Source organism: Hemitrygon akajei, unplaced genomic scaffold (assembly GCF_048418815.1).
Source record: "Hemitrygon akajei unplaced genomic scaffold, sHemAka1.3 Scf000120, whole genome shotgun sequence".
In the NCBI taxonomy this organism is placed as follows: domain Eukaryota; kingdom Metazoa; phylum Chordata; class Chondrichthyes; order Myliobatiformes; family Dasyatidae; genus Hemitrygon; species Hemitrygon akajei.
This window is the reverse complement of record NW_027332006.1, coordinates 1,416,432-1,433,910: the sequence shown is the minus strand read 5'-3', so window position 1 is coordinate 1,433,910 and position 17,479 is coordinate 1,416,432.

Here is a 17,479-nt window from a genome sequence, read left to right as displayed (position 1 = left end):
GTCTGCCTCAGCTTCACCGTGACCTTGGTAACTGATTTTGTCCTTCCCAACTCAGACTGGTTCAAGCCAAACACTCGGCGCAGACCAATAGGTCACAGGCTGTTCCTTCTCATCTGAAAATGGTTTGTTTTCGATCATCAAAAACAAAACAACTCATTGTGTCCACCTGTAGTTGTTTTGATGAAGCCGTCCCTGAGAACGGACCTCCATTCCTGCGATCACATGGCAAGAACAAAAGCATCTTCTTTGTCTATTTCCATTGCCTTTGCCTCAGTTCTGCTCACTGATTTTCAGATTATAGTTTTCTGGACAACATATATGTTCGTCTGTCGATATGCGTGTCTGCACATCTACCTATCTATCCATCTATCTCTCTAACTATCTGGCCGTCTGCCGGTGTGCCTGTCCTCTGCCTGCCTGTTTCTCTGTCTGTCTGTGTAACTATATATCGTTCATCTACTTCTTCCCAGATATTGTGACTTTGATCAGGCGCACTTCACAAGAGTGCGGACAATGAGAAGCCGTTTTGAATATTTAAATACTTCTTTTCTCGATCTTACCAGATTGATATCCACAAGGTAGATACGCTGTGACATGGGAGTGATGTCAGTTCTTCATTCAATTGTCACTTCAAGGGTATTTACAAAGGCCGACTGAATTTCGTGATCCAGTAGACAGCGAGTCGGCAGAGTGTAATCCCTCACTTGCTGTCCCTGTTTTACCGGTATCGATGATATATGGTTTGTTCGACATGGAGTACAACAATGAAGTGAAGGTTCACGTGAACTGGCTGCGAAAATGAAGCACAGTGAGTGGACAATCAGCTCAAATGAAAATACAAGTTCTCAGCCCTAATGTGGTGTCTGGACATGCAAAGTAATAATGTAAAAGAATGAATGCCGTTCTCCCTTATCAGACTGCCTATTATTGTTGTCATGTTTATTCATGGAACGTCCCTGCATGAAGTCCTCGTACTGAGCGCTCAGGGCTCAATCGGAAGAGTTGCATTTTCCGTATTACTGTTTGAGATTTCGCCAATGGATTGTGTTTGTATCATTTTGTTAATTTTGAGTCTGAGTCTGAGCTAAATCTAGACTTTACTCTGCTTTTGAGTTCATCCTGATCCAAAGCTCTCTCGTTACGTTGACAAGATCATACGGCTCCTGTGTCATCCAATCTCAAGATCGCTGTGTCGTTAATCCCACAACCGATATAAAATTTGATAGGGAATTGGAGGACTTTTAAGTGGAACCTAATCAACAAACTACTAGTGGCCGCGAACGAAGCAACCTTGAATGGCTCCCCGAAAGTCTTTTGAATTTTGGAGGAAAATAAAATGCTCGTGAGAAACACAGACTACTGCAAGTCGAATACGTGGCACAGTAAAATTCTGAGGTCAAGATCTAATGTGATAGCTGAAACTATATGGTCGTAATTTTGGACGTTGCGACATCCCGTCTCCACCAGCAATGATTATCCTCGTTAATACACAAACACACACACACACACACACACACACACACACACACACACACACACACACACACACACACACACACACACACGCACACACACACACACACACACACACACACACACACACACACACACACACACACACGCTGTAGTAGATATTTAATGCATTTTTAGCTTTTTATTGTTGGACTTGAATTATTTTTACACATTCACCAACAATAATATGCTAATCTTGCCATCAAATGCACGTTTTTGTTTAATCGCGTCCATAATCGCGACGACCTAACGCACAGACACGCTGCTAAGATTCAGGTTTAATCGGAGAAGATATACAAATTCTGTTGCACTTCCCCGATGCAGCTTCATGAGGAGTAAATAAATATATCCGAGTCTAAAAATACGTCAGTCACCTTGTCAAACTGAAATGCAATATTTACATTATTAGCAATACCTTTCAATTATAAATTTATTTTTTAATGACGACGTGCTTTATGGTACAATCTACTGGAAGACAAAGCGATGCTTTGCAATTGTCTTCCCTAAATATTATTTAGGGATATTTATAATCTATTATATTTATATTTATTTTGATATTTATTATAATATTATAATATCATATAATTATAGTAATTATAGACCTTTAGCGGATTTATTTAAATTAGTAACGCTATTTTCTTCATCCCTGAGACTAGTGAATCCAGTAAAATCTGCAGGTGGTTGTGAATGACAGTATTATGTACACATGGTTATGGAAATGTGTTTGACGTATGAGTACGATTGGCATCTCAGGCTGGCCGGGTCCAAATGCGCTGCTAAAGAGGAAATTAAGTGAGGACGAGAGTTGTACCACCGACTGCGGCGAACATGACAGTAGTTGACAGGGAGGATTTCACTTTGAAGGCGACGAAAAGCTGGTCCTCTCGGATCAATATAAACAGGGATGACCATATTCAGAGTTCAAAGTAAATTTATTGCGAAAGTAGCCACATGTCACCATATGGGTGGAAACGACTAGCCGCATTTTTGCGGGCATACTCAAATAAACCCAGTAACCTTAACCGAATCAATGAATGTCCGCACCAACAACGCTAAGCGAACGAGTGCAAAATACAACAAAATGTGCAAATACAAACATAGTAAATAATAAGAATAATATAGGCCCTCCTTGAGAGCATTGCAATTCTGATAAGAAGAGTACGCTACTAAATGTAAGTGAGAGCACATCCTAGAAAAGTCAAAAGTTTCAAAATTGACAAATCCAAAAGAAGACACCTCGGGGACGCGGATCTCAGTCTAATTTCACAAACAGGCGAGTTTTAACAGTCTCCGAATAACCAGCCTTACACGTGTTATATGTTCCTCCCACCGGTTAGAAAAGATCGAACTGTCATCGAGATACCCTCACTATATAGCATTGTCATGGCACCGATGGAGCAGAAGTGTGGTTGCCATCTATTTACTAAACACCTCAAGGAAGTCGGAACACTCGGGGGTGGGGACGTATTTGACATCATCAGACGTCACAGACTTAATAAATTAATGGAAAGTACTCTTAGATAGACAGGGTCTGTTTAGGAACAGTCAACATAGATTTGTGCGTGGAAGGTCATGTTCGACAAATCTTATTGAATTTTTGCCACATTTCTTCATAGGCTTTCTACATATTGTGTCAAGAATCCTTCCTGAACACACCTAACGTGGAAGCATTGGAAAGGGTACAGAGGAGATTTACCAGAATGCTGCTTGGTTTAAAGAGTATGGATTATGTTCAGAGATTAAGGGAGCTACGGCTTTACGCTTTGGTGAGAAGGAGGATGAGAGTAGATATGATAGAGCTGTACAAGATATTAAGAGGAATAGACAGAGTGAAGAGCCAGCGCCTCTTCCCCAGGGCACCACTGCTCAGTACAAGAGGACATGGTTTTAAGGTAATGGGAGGGAAGTTTAAGGGGGATATTAGAGGAAGGCTTTTCACTCAGAGAGTGGTTGGTGCGTGGAATGCACTGCCTGAGTCAGTGGTGGAGGCAGATACACTAGTGAAGATTAAGAGACTACTAGACAGGTATATGGAGGAATTTAAGGTGGTGAGCTATATGGGAGGCAGGGTTTGAGGGTCGGCCCAAAATTGTGGGCCGAAGGGCCTGTAATATCCTGTACTATTCTATGCTCTATCTTCTAACAAACTCCACTCCATCTAAACCCCTAGCTCTAAGGAGATGCCAATCGATATTTGGGACATTAAGATCTCCCATCACAATAACTCTGTTCTTCTTAGACCTTTCCAGGATCGGTTTCCCTATCTGCTCCTCGATATCCCTGTTACTATTTGGCAGCCTATAAAAAACACCCAGTAAAGGTTTTGACCCGGTTCAGTATCTACAGAATGGAGTAACGAGCGGCGTCACCGGGAATGACGAGCTTCATGAAGATTTTGCACATTTCCTTGCACACGGAGTCTGGACTGAGTCTGTCACTTTAACGTTTATACAGCTTGACGGTGTTGGGACGATACGTTGACAGATATTACTGATACCCGTCTCAGAGTCGGCATATAATTAATGAACACATCCGTAGGCTTCAAATAGAACACAACCCAGAGGTGTTGCTGTTTCTATTGGATGGTTTTGATGAATTCAATGACAAAATTAATTTTGCTGACAGCCGGAGAGACAGAGAGCCCCAATACACATGCACAGATCCTGAATTCCGGTGCAAGATGTCTGACGTTGTTTACAGTTTAATCCAGGGCATGCTGCTCCCAGCGTGTTCAGTGCTGGTGACCACCCGTCCCACTGAGTTATTGACGACGCTGAACCTGAGTGAAATAAACTGGGAGATTCAGGATTGAAACTGGTGTCTGCGTCTCTGAGGAACCCGGAGTGTAAAATACAGACCCTGGTGTTAAGTACCTGACTTTGGGAGATCGCGTTCAGAGTCACTGGGTGTTTGACACTGAATATTAATGTGATCAGTAATTGTGTTACTGATAAACACTGGGAATTTGTATCGTCTCCTGTCTCTCTGTGTCCTTCACCTTCACTCTCTCTAATCTCCAGGCTGCCCAGTATCTGCTTCACAGATTCTGGTGCCGAAGATCTCGTCTCTGCTCTTAGTACAAACCCATCACTGACGGTGCTGGATCTGGTATCAAGTTGACTGACAGGCTGATCTGTCCCCGCTCTCCACAGCCTCATACTGACCCTACCGATCGGATGAGTGTTTGTGTTACCAATGTGATAACATTTCAGCCGATCCGTGGGTTTTCTGGCAATATTTGTCAAGGAGTGTTATTGAAACATTAACCCACTGTCCTGTTACTGCCACTGTTGTGTAATCTGTTTATTTCATCTGTATCGTTCCATCTGTTTAAGTCTGCAGTACAATCAGTTCAGTCAAAAATGGAAGAAGGAACTGAGATCTCTGCAGGAACCCAGACCCGGACTGAGAGTGAGATTGTGAACATCTGAATGTGTGAACCGTGGATTGGGATTGGGACATTTTGGCCGCTTCCCCGCCGTCCCCTTCAAAGCCATCCTCCCCTTTAACGGCCGCGCTCCGGGTTTGATTCCCAACTGTTCCATCGGACCCCAGCTCCAGCCGAAGACAGTGACATTGATGCAGCCCCGCAGTGAGGCACATTCCTCATCCTCGCATCACTCACGGGGTCAGACACACAATGAAGCTCATTCAGCCTCGTCTCCTCAGACACTGAGTGAAACTCCCTGCACGTTCTATTAAGCATTCCGGGGATCACAAACACAATGGAACTCGGTCCGCATCATCCTATCAAACCCGCCCGGGGCCAGACAGAGAGTGAAGCTCCCTCCGCACCATCCCATCCCACACTCCTTGTGCCCGAAACAGAGAGCAGCTCCATCTGCATCATCCATCACACATTCCTCGGGTTCAGACGCAGAGTGAAATTCCGTATACACCGTCCAATCTCTCACACCCGGGGTCAAACACTAAGTGACGCTCTTTCCGCATCCTCGCATCACACACTTCCGGGGTCAGACAGAGAGTGAAGCTCACTCCCCACCGTCCCATCGCACACTCCCGAGGTCAGACATAGTGTACATCTCACTCCACATTGTCCCATCACACTCTCCACATGTCAGAAACAGTGAATCTACTTCTACAGCGTCGCCATGGATGGAATGATTAACCAATGGATGAACATGACCTTCTATCGACATCCCCTCAATCGGAGCAGAGTAGATGTCGACAGGAAGCGTCCAACACCAGTTTTAATGTTGGAGACCTCCTTCCAGAAACGGAGTGGTTGCTTGTGGTAAAAGGGTGTCAGGTGTTTGCACAAAAATATCAAAGTTACGCAATAAAAGTCCAACAAATTCAAGACGATAAAAGTAGAAAATGCCAAGGAAAGCACAGAAGCTATCCAACACATTAGAGAATCCTGCAACAGTTTAATTCAGTCTGATTGCTTACACAGGCAGAAAGCAGTGGTAAGAGTCATTCACCAAAACCGTGCTTTACAATACAAACGCCTGATACTGAAAGTACTATACATTAGTATAAATACAGTGATAATAAACTTGCGACTGTACTGGAGTGAATGCAGAGGAGATTCGACATTTATTTTCCTCGGGTGGAAATTTAATCGAAATCGCCAGGTGAGATGACAATCTTTCCCTGGAGCAGAGTGGGCATCTGGGCTTTCCATAGGAATGTGCACAATTATAAGCAGAACGCATGATTTCTGCGGTGTTAAATATTTCTCCACAACAGGGTTTTCCCATGCGAAGGACAAGTGTAAGGTTTACTGTAAGTTCGTGCGGAATGTTGACTTCCTTTTCGTTTTATTCTTGAGCAAAAGTAACGAATGGCTTACATAGCTGCCGAATTAGTCTTAAATGTCCTCAGATCCTGAACAGCCCTATCATTGTCTAAAGGGGTGTGGCTGTAACGGCAGCGGGAGTGTGGTGAAGAAAATGCTGGAATGAGTTGAGTAATTGTTAGGAGGTGGAGGTCGCGGGCTGCGGATGCCGAAGAGTCTGTTCCCGTGCTGTGTCTATCTCGGGCTATAAAACAGTTTATTTCTCACCTCTGCCTCGTTCTCCGGTGACCGTCAGTTCCATAGTAACAAGATGAAAACACAGCGACCGCCTCTGAGAAGATCTCAGATATTTTGTTCATTAATTAGTTGAATAATTGACGTGAAGGGATATTTCGCTGCGCTGATGAACTGCTCTCTGAACTTGGACTGAGTTACCCCATAAATAAACGTGTTTGTGCAGCAACTTAATATCATCAGCATGAGTCCAGAATGTTGAAGTATGTATTCCGAATCGTTGTAACTATTTGGATCCAACCCGGCAATGATGTAATAAAGGAATTCGGCAACATACACCGACCACAGGATGATGAAGCTTCCGGAGATGGTGAGAAGTAAGATCACAGACCTCCTCCTGCTCTCCATCTCCGGGTCACTGCGGTTCTCCGCCTTGTTCTGTCCCCTCAGCCCCTTACGGACGCGACTCGTCACTAAAATGTGTCTGACTGTCAGAGCTTTGAACAGTAGTATTAATAGGAAAGGGTGTAATTGCGCTAGAACGGTAGAAAGCCAATCATATCCCACCCACCCTGGATCCGTATAGTAGCCGGGCTCTCTAATACAGTCCCAGGGTATATTGTCAATCACGTTCACAGGATGAAATGTAAAGAAGTAGGGCACATTTTTAAAACAGAGCAGATGCCGGTTGTTGTCAGAACCACAGCCGCAGTTTTCCCGATGCAATACTTCGCTTTCTGCTTCTGACAACGGATGGCGACAAACCGATCAAACGTAAAGCTGACGGTGAACCAGACAGAACAGTCAGTGGCTGCCTCTCCCAGGACAGCGATCACACTGCACACGGGGGTGATGTCCAGGAAAGTCCCGGGGAAGTAATAATAACTGACCCGCCACAATATGACATTAAAGATGATGGTTAGTAGATCAGCCGTTGCCATGGCCACCAGGTAGCGTGTGGTGCAGGTGGAGAGGCCGCACTTTCCCCGGGACAGGATCACAATCGACACTAAATTCACTGGGGGAACAGCAAACAGAATGAGTGAATTACTGTCTCGCCGATCAGTGGGTCTCAGAGCAGAGACAAGCTGGAAATTGAGAACAAACAAACTGTGCAGACAATTCATTTCTGCGGGTTTAAAAGGAGTAATGCGGGAATCTCAGATCCCTCTCACGAATGCATGCGGGGTGAACGGAGAAGGTACTCGATACTGGAAAAGGAACAGGGTTTGGGAAGGAGGCGTTATCAACGGATCGCCGAGACCGCTTGAGAGAAATGAATATAAATCTCCCCCCGTCAGGTTTTGGACTGATGTGTAAAACCTGGGTACCTCGGCAACTTTCTCAGCGATGCTGATTACCGCGTTCCTGTCACCTATGTCCTGGCACTCTCACTGTGCAGCGAAGTCCCGCTCCCACCACCTCTGTCCATCTACAAAGTTCAAAGCAAATTCATTTCCACCGTTCCAATGCCTGCGTCTCCTTCTTGACTCCACGTTTATCACCCGGAGACACCTCCGCGCCCCACCCCCACCCCGCACCTCCGCTTGGATGGCTTCTTTTAAATTCCGCAACTCCCCTTGTCCGGGGTTCCTTCACACGGTCTCAACGAATCCGACCAGAAAGTTTCAATTTTCGTTTTTGAGGTATATGCTTGACCCGCTGACCTTTAAAGTATTGAGCACGCTAGTGCTTATATCATCAAAGACAGTGTAGGTAATCCAAAAGGTCTGCCTCGTTTGGGGTCGCTCCGAATTACTTCAGCATTATTCTAAATGTTCCGAAGCATATTGAACAAGTACGGAGTATCGCGTGCACTTGACCCCATCTGACCCCTAACGGACACCGCTGGGCTTGCTCTTAACTCCTGCTTCACTTCACGGATAACAGGGCGTGGTAATAAAACCTGGTACAAAACACGCACACAGGCCCTTACTTGACTTATATTCGGAGTCTGACTTACAAATGAATCGACCACTCTCCCCTGAATCTCAAAGTCCATTCGCTTCCCGCTTTCCCTTCAAATTTGCAGGTATTTCTCTAATCAGAGCACAATACCTTGAATTTTGAATTTAAAGCAAGTTGCTCTAATGAAACGGTATAAAACCAAATAGCCGTAAAGGTGGCGAGCGCGCTGGATTATCGGGGTTTACTTGACAGCAGCTTTGCATTGATAAATCATAACTGCCTGCTATGAATCTACAACATGAATCCATCTACCCGATCTTCCACTCTACGGCCGCTTCAGCTGCCGGTTTACTTCCAGCAGAAGCCATGAATTGAAAAGGAAGGGAACTTCTGAAGGAACGCAGAGATTGGTCGCAATGTGAACACCGCACTCTCTGACACTCCGACATCATAGCGCTGTCGGTCACTGAACGAGTCCACGGACCGCGCACACAAACTTAAAATGTTAATTTGCTTGTGTTCTTACCAGGAACACCGATCACGGCAATGACCAAGAACCATATCTTCCTCACACGGTAAAAGGTTTCACGCATGCTGTCTGAGATTCACCCAGTCTTCTAGCTGTCCGCGATCTCGCTGGAGAAACTCTCAGCTGACGAATCTCCACGGTCATTCATTAATACTCGCTCCATCACACGAGCTATTTAATATCACACAAGGCTGACGTGTTTTCCAACTGCTGGGGTTAAAGTAAACATGATGTCATTTAAGTAAACTCCCAAAAGTGATGAAATATGAATAGCTTGACACGAAATTACAAAATCTCAAAGATGAAGAAATGACGATTGCAGAAGTCAGTGAATGTTGTTGTGAAACACTCTCAGGCTCATCTCTCGGTTTCATGATTGTTATTGTTGATCTTGTCCATTCCGAGGATCCAGGACTTTGTCACCATAGACCAATGTTATACTGTCAATGGGCTGTTCTGTTTCAGTCTGGGAATTGTCTCCGTTATAGATCTTGCAATAGAAATATAAAATAAAGAATAAGATGTTTGTACGTTCCTGTAACATAGTGAAGAACCTTAAACTAATATCATATTCAGGCTCACGGAGATATTGAATGCACGTAAACGTTTAATCATATTTACTGCAACACGCACAAAATGCTGGAGGAACTCAACAGGTTTGGCAGCATCTTTGGAAATGATTAATCTGTTGACATTTTTGGCCAAGACCTTGCTTCAAATTAATTAACAGTTTGTCGCACCTCACCTCCATCAACAGAAGCGAGATTTACCAGTGGCAAACCATTTTCTTTCCGATCCCCGTTCACGGTCCGACGTGTCGACCCGTCTCTTCCTCTCGTGCCACAATGAGGCTACTCTCAGGCCGGATGTGCTACCCCTCAAATTCCGTCCAGGTAGCCTGTAATCTCATGGCAAGAACATCGATTTCCGTTGAGTTCCGGTATTTTCCCCTCCTTCCTTTCCCCACTTCGGCCTCTTATCTCTCCGCCTGATCTACCTATCGCCTTCCCATGATTCCCCTCTTCCTTTCCTTTTCCTTGGATCCACTCTCCTCTCCTATCAGCTTCCTTCTTCTGCAACCCTTTGCCTTGTTCACCTATCATCACCCAGACTGTCATTTCGCCAACCTGGCAACACCAGTTCCCTTCTAGCTTGTCCTTCCCTCTCCCCAAGAGGTTCTTATTCTGCCATCTTCCTCCTTCCTTTCTACCAACATTTAACTGTCATTCACTCTTTGGGACACTCTACTGTTTTCGTGGATGGTTCTGAAGAGAAACAATTTCAGGATGTATATTGTACACATTCCTCCGACATTAAGTATACTCTGCATTTGAAACCTTTGAAACTTTTGACTTTTCTGGGATGTGCTCTCACTTAAATTTAGTAGCTTACTCTTCTTATCAGAATTGCAATGCTCTCAAGGAGGGCCTATATTATTCTTATTATTTACTATGTTTGTATTTGCACATTTTGTTGTACTTTGCACTCGTTCGCTTAGCGTTGTTGGTGCGGATATTCATTGATTCGGTTATGGTTACTGGGTTTATTTGAGTATGCCCGCAAAAATGAGGCCAGTCGTTTCCACCTATATGGTAACATGTGGCTACTTTCGTAATAAATTTACTTTGAACTCTGAATATGGTCATCTATGTTTAAATTGATCCGACAGGACCAGCTTTTCGTCGCCTTCAAAGTGAAATCCTCCCTGTCAACTACTGTCATGTTCGCCGCAGTCGGTGGTACAACTCTCTTCCTCACTTAATTTCCTCTTTAGCAGTGCATTCGAACCCGGTAAGCCTGAGATGCCAATCGTACTCATACGTCAAACACATTTCCATAACCAAGTGTCCATAATACTGTCATTCACAACCACCTGCAGATTTTACCGGATTCACTAGTCTCAGAGATGAAGAAATTAGCGTTAGTAATTTAAATAAATCCGCTAAAGGACTATAAATACTATAATTATATGATATTGTAATATTATAAAAAATAATAAAACAAAAATATAAATATGTTATAAATATAACAGATTATAAATGTCCCTAAATAATATTTAGGGAAGACGATTGCAAAACATCTCTTTGTCTTCCAATAGACTGTACCATAAAGCACGTCGTCATTAAAAAATAAATTTATAATTGAAACGTGGTGCTAATAATGTAAGTATTGCATTTCACTTTGACAAGGTGACTGACGTATTTTTAGACTTGGGGATATTTATTTACTCCCCATGAAGCTGCATCGGTGGAGAGAGCAACAAAATGTTTATATCTTATCCGTTTAAAAGTGAATCTTAGCGTGTCTTTGCGTTAAGTCTTCGTAATTATGGATTCGATTAAACAAAAACGTGCTTTTGATGGCAAGATTAGCATATGGTTGGTGAATGTGTAAAAATAATTCGAGTCCAACAATTAAAAAAACTAAAAATGCATTAAATATCTAATACTCTGTGTGTGTGCGTGTGTGTGTGTGTGTGTGTGCGTGCGTGCGTGCGTGCGTGCGTGCGTGCGTGCGTGTGTGTGTGTGTGTGTGTGTGTGTGTGTTTGTGCATTAACAAGAATAATCATTGCTCGTGGAGACGGGATGTCGCAACGTGCAAAATTACGACCATATAGTTTCAGCTATCACATTAGAACTTGAGCTCAGAATTTTACTGTGCCACGTATTCGAATTGCAGTAGTCTGTGTTTCTCACGGGCATTTTATTTTCCTCCAAAATTCAAAAGACTTTCCGGGAGCCATTCAAGGTTGCTTCGTTCGCGGACACTAGTAGTTTGTTGATTAGGTTCCACTTAAAAGTCCTCCACTTCCTGGTCAAATTTTATATCGGTTGTGGGACGAACGACACAGCGATCTTGAGATTGGATGACACAGGAGCCGTATGATCTTGTGAACGTAACGAGAGAGCTTTGGATCAGGATGAACTCAAATGCAGAGTAAAGTCTGGAATCAGCTCAGACTCAGACTCAAAATCAACAAAACGATACAAACACAATCCATTGGCGAAATCTCAAACAGCAAACCGAAAAATGCAACTCTTCCGATTGAGCCCTGAGCGCTCAGTACCAGAACTTCATGCAGGGACTTTCCATGAATAAACATGACAGCAATAATAGGCAGTCTGATAAGGGAGAACGGCATTCATTCTTTTACATTATTACTTTGCATGTCCAGACACCACATTAAGGCTGAGAACTTGTATTTTCATTTGAGCTGATTATCCACTCACTGTGCTTCATTTTCTCAGCCAGTTCACGTGAACCTTCACTTCATTGTTGTACTCCATGTCTAACAGATCATATATCATCAATACAGTTAAAACTGGGACAGCAAGTGAGGGATAACACTCTGCCGACTCACTGTCTACTGGATCATGAAATTCAGTCGGCCTTGGTAAATGCCCTTGCAATGACAATTGAATGATGAACTGACATCACTCCCATGTCACAGCGTATCTACCTTGTGGATATCAATCCGGTAAGATTGAGAAAAGAAGTATTTAAATATTCAAAACGGCTTCTCAATGTCCGCACTCTTGTGAAATGCGCTCAATCAAAGTCACAATATCTGGGAAGAAGTAGATGAACGATATATAATTACACAGACAAAGAGACAGAGAAACAGGCAGGCAGAGGACAGGCACACCGGCAGACGGCCAGGTAGTTAGAGAGATAGATGGATAGATAGGTAGATGTGCAGACACGCATATCGACAGACGAACATATATGTTGTCCAGAAAACTATAATCTGCAAATCAGTGAACAGAACCGAGGCAAAGGCAATGGAAATAGACAAAGAAGATGCTTTTGTTCTTGCCATGTGATCGCAGGAATGGAGGTCCGTTCTCAGGGACTGCTTCATCAAAGCAACTACAGGTGGACACAATGAGTTGCTTTGTTTTTGATGATCGAAAGCAAACCATTTTCAGATGAGAAGGAACAGCCTGTGACCTGGTGGTCTGCGCCGAGTTTGTGGCTTGAACCAGTCTGAGTTGGGAAGGACAAAATCAGTTACCAAGATCACATGTCCGGGGATAGGGCCATAAAGCTTGTGTCAACGAAAGTGAATGTTAATAGATTAATGTGATAAGGGAAAGAGAGGAATAGATGTTTTCAGGCGTACACGCAGCGACAACTCGGTGGAGACCAGCCATCGTGGAAGTGAATGACCCAAAGCTGGGATCTTGACCGTTATATCAGGATGTCGAGGAACGCCCGGCCAGCGTGGATTACTCTCTCCCAGTATTACCTTTCCCATGCGTTGACTCTTTGTGGTGGGTACAAACTTACTGGGCGCACACGCATGTATTTACTCTTCTTTTATAACACAGTCGCTTGGCACAATGTGCATTTCATCCTCGAGGAACTCTCGCGATTTTTGGATGTGATTCACTTGTCATTACACCACGTCAACCAGGGTCTCGGCCCGAAACGTCGACAGCGCTTCTCACTATAGATTCTGCCTGGCCTGCTGTGTTCCTCCTGCATTTTGTGCGTGTGGTTGCTTGAATTTCCAGGATCTGCAGATTTCCTCGTGTTTGCACGTCAACCAATGCCTCCACATTATCCACTTCCATAGATCGGCCTGGTTTGGACCTCAGGCATTTGACAGTGTAGGCCACATTAGAGAAAAATTTTTAGAACACCTCCAAAGTAGCCGAGTCTGTAGAAAGTGAATCCCCGTTAACTCTAAACCACGGGATTGAGTCAAGGGTGCAAGTGTGCCAATTTTCAACATGGAGATGACAGGGCTGTGAAAGATCAATTAGACCATGGAACATTACGCGAAATACTGGCCGTTAATTAGGATTATATGGTACCGGGGCAGGAAGGGATCCTGGGCATCATCGGAGTAACAACGAAAGATAATTCAGCCGGCATAAGAAAAAAAAAAACAGCAGTGTGTTCTCTATCGTTGTGAGGTGTCTAGTCGGAAGATGAGATGCCGTTCTCCTCATTTATGTTATGCCTACGATGGCAGTGGAGAAGGCCCCAGACAGAGGAAAGAAGTCCGAAATCAGTGGATTAAACATTAAATTGTGATGAGCTCAGGATCAACCATGCTCGCAGTCCGAGCAAATCCACGTTGTGTTTTATTTTCCAATGTAGTGGAGACATCATTGTGAACCCTGAAAGTGCAGTAGGCTCGGTCGGCAGGGCACAGCCCTAACAAGCTAATTAAGGTCTAGGACCTTGGTCAAAGTTATCTCAGAGCTCAAATCACTTGCGGTGTCCAAACTTTTGAATGGTGCTCCTTTCCTATTTTTCACTGTAAAATTGTACAAAACAAAAATAATATACTAAACTTGCTTAAAATGAAGTAAAAAAGTTTCATCTTTAACTTTATGACTTCTGGAGATCATTTCAACTTCTCTTCACTGAAATATTCACAGTAACATAAATTTTGACCAGTGGTGCCCCAAACTTTTGCAAGCCACTGTATGTCGCTAATAATTTTTTAGCTTATGTATGAAACAACTCCTGGTCCTCCGCTTCAAGGAGAGAATGACAGATTCTCGGCTGATATCGGAAACGTTCCATGTTCGGCAATTTCCTGGTGAAACACTTGTGCAGCGGCTCCACAGCAATCTCGTCCATCACTCACGGGGAGCAGAAAATCAGACTACTATTATATATTATTGCATCATGACTTTTCCCGTCCGTGACGGCATCTGTTCAGAACATATTGGATGCCCCATTGTAAATCTGCTTCCATACCTTTATTGATGTTTGGACTTCCATTGTTTTCTTCGTGTCCACATCAGCACTCCCGAGAACCCCATCAATCTTTGTGAATATCCCAACCATACTCACCCATGGAAGGTAACCTCGTACCTCAATATTGACCCCTGTCTGCCCTTCGCTGACTAGTTGACAAAATGACTAATTTAATCCAACCACCGACAACCCATTGAGTGACGGGCTCTTCTCATGAGCCATTCTGTTCAGACCATTCAATATATAAGTAAATCGAGGTGGCATATTAGGAACATAAAAACAATGTTTTGTTTACAATGGAAATCAAATAGGCAAATGCCATTGTCTGCAACACTATCAACAACGCTAGCAATTTAGCGCATCTTCTAAACAATTGTTATTACGAATGTAATGAATGCAGATGCTATGTCGGTTTAAACATATACCCCAATTCGAGGGTCATGTGTACGGCGGTTGAATTACTTTGCTTCATACCGGTGCGAGCATTGGTGGCCGCTGGTTTACTACACGAAAGACTGCATGTATATCAATTGTATTCACATATAAAACGCTGGTGGATCTCCACAGGTCAGGCAGCATCTATGGAAATGAACAAACAGACGACGTTTCGGTCCAAGACGTCGTTTCAGGGGTTATAAAGGAAGGAGGAAGATGGCAGAATAACAACTGCTTGAGGAGAGGGAAGGACAAGCTAGAAGGGAATGGGTGTTGCCAGGTTGGCGAAATAACAGTCTGGGTGATAACAGGTGAGCAAGGCAAAGGGCTGCAGAAGAAGGAAGCTGATAGGAGGGAGAGTGGATCCAAGGAAAAGGGAAGGAAGAGGGGGGTCATGGGAAGGCAATAGGCAGATCAGGCGGAGCGATAAGAGGCCGAAGTGGGGAAAGGAAGGAGGGGAAAATACCGGAACTCAACGGAAACCGATGTTCTTGCCATGAGATTGCAGGCTACCTGAACGGAATTTGAGGTGTAGCACATCCAGCCTGAGAGGAGCCTCATTGTGGCACGAGAGGAAACCACGCGTCGACATATCGGACCGTGAACGGGGATCGGAAAGAAAATGGTTTGCCACTGGGAAATCTCGCTTCTGTTGAAGGAGGTGAGGAGCGACGAAGTGTTAATTAATTTGAAGAAAGGTCTTGGCCAGAAAGGCCGACAGATTAATCATTTCCAAAGATGCTGCCTAACCTGTTGAGTTCCTTCAGCATTTTGTGCGTGTTGCAGTAAATTTGATTAAACGTTTACGTGCATTCAATATCTCCGTGAGCATGAATATGTATTCGTTTCAGTCTCTTTACTATGTTACAGGACCGTACACATATCTTATTCTTTATTTTATATTTCTATTGCAAGGCCTATAGACGAGACAATTCCCAGAGTGAAACAGAACAGCCCATTGACAGTATAGCATTGGTCTATGGTGACAAAGTCCATGGATCCTCGGAAAGGACAAGATCAAGAATAACAATCATGAAACCGAGAGATGAGCCTGACTGTATTTCACAACAACATTCACTGACTTCTCCAATCGACATTTCTTCATCTTTGAGATTTTGTAATTTCGTGTCAAGCTATTCATACCTCATCACAATTGGGAGTTTACTTGAATGACATCATGTTTATTTTAACCCCAGCTTTTGGAAAACACGTCAGCCTTGTGTGATATTAAATAGTCCGTGTGATGGAGCGAGTATAAATGAATGAGCGTGGAGATTCGTCAGCTCAGAGTTTCTCCAGCGAGGCCGCGGACAGCTGGAAGACAGGGTGAATCTCAGACAGCATGCGTGAAACCTTTTACCGTGTGAGGAAGATATGGTACTTGGTCATTGCCGTGATCGGTGTTCCTGGTAAGAACACAAGCAAATTAACATTTTAAGTTTGTGTGCGCGGTCCGTGGACTCGTTCAGTGACCGACAGCGCTGTGATGTCGGAGTGTCAGAGAGTGCGGTGTTCACATTGCGACCAATCTCTGTGTTCGTTCAGAAGTTCACTTCCTTTTTAATTCATGGCTTCTGCTGGAAGTAAACCGGCACCTGAAGCGGCCGTAGAGAGGAGGATCGGGTAGATGGATTCATTTTGTAGATTCACAGCAGGCAGTTGTGATTTATCAATGCAAAGTCGCTGTCAAGTAAACCCCGATAATCCAGCGCGCTCGCCACCTTTACGGCTATTTGGTTTTATACCGTTTCATTAGAGCAACATGCTTTAAATTCAAAATTCAAGGTATTGTGCTCTGATTAAAGAAATACCTGCAAATTTGAATGGAGCGCGGGAAGCGAATGGACTTTGAAATTCAGGGGAACGTGGTCGATTGCATTTGTAAGTCAGACTCCGAATATAAGTCAAGTAAGGGCTTGTGTGCGTGTTTTGTACCAGGGTTTATTACCACGCCCTGTTATCCGTGAAGTGAAGCAGGAGTTAAGAGCAAGCCCAGCGGTGTCCGTTAGGGGTCAGATGGGGTAAGGTGCACGCGATACTCCGTTCTTGTACAATATGCTTCGGAACATTTAGAGTAATGCTGAAGTAATTCGGAGCGGCCCCAAAGGAGACAGATCTTTTGGAGTACCTACACTGTCTTTGATGATATAAGCACCAGCGTGCTAAATACTTTAAAGTTCAGCGGGTCAAGCATAAACCTCAAAAACGAAAATTGAAACTTTCTGATCGGATTCGTTGAGACCGTGTGAAGGAACCCCGGCCAAGGGTAGTTGCGGAATTTAAAAGAAGCCATCCAAGCGGAGGTGCGGGGTGGGGGGGTTGGTGCTGATGTGTCTCCGGGTGATAAACGGGGAGTCAAGAAGGAGACGCAGGCATTGGA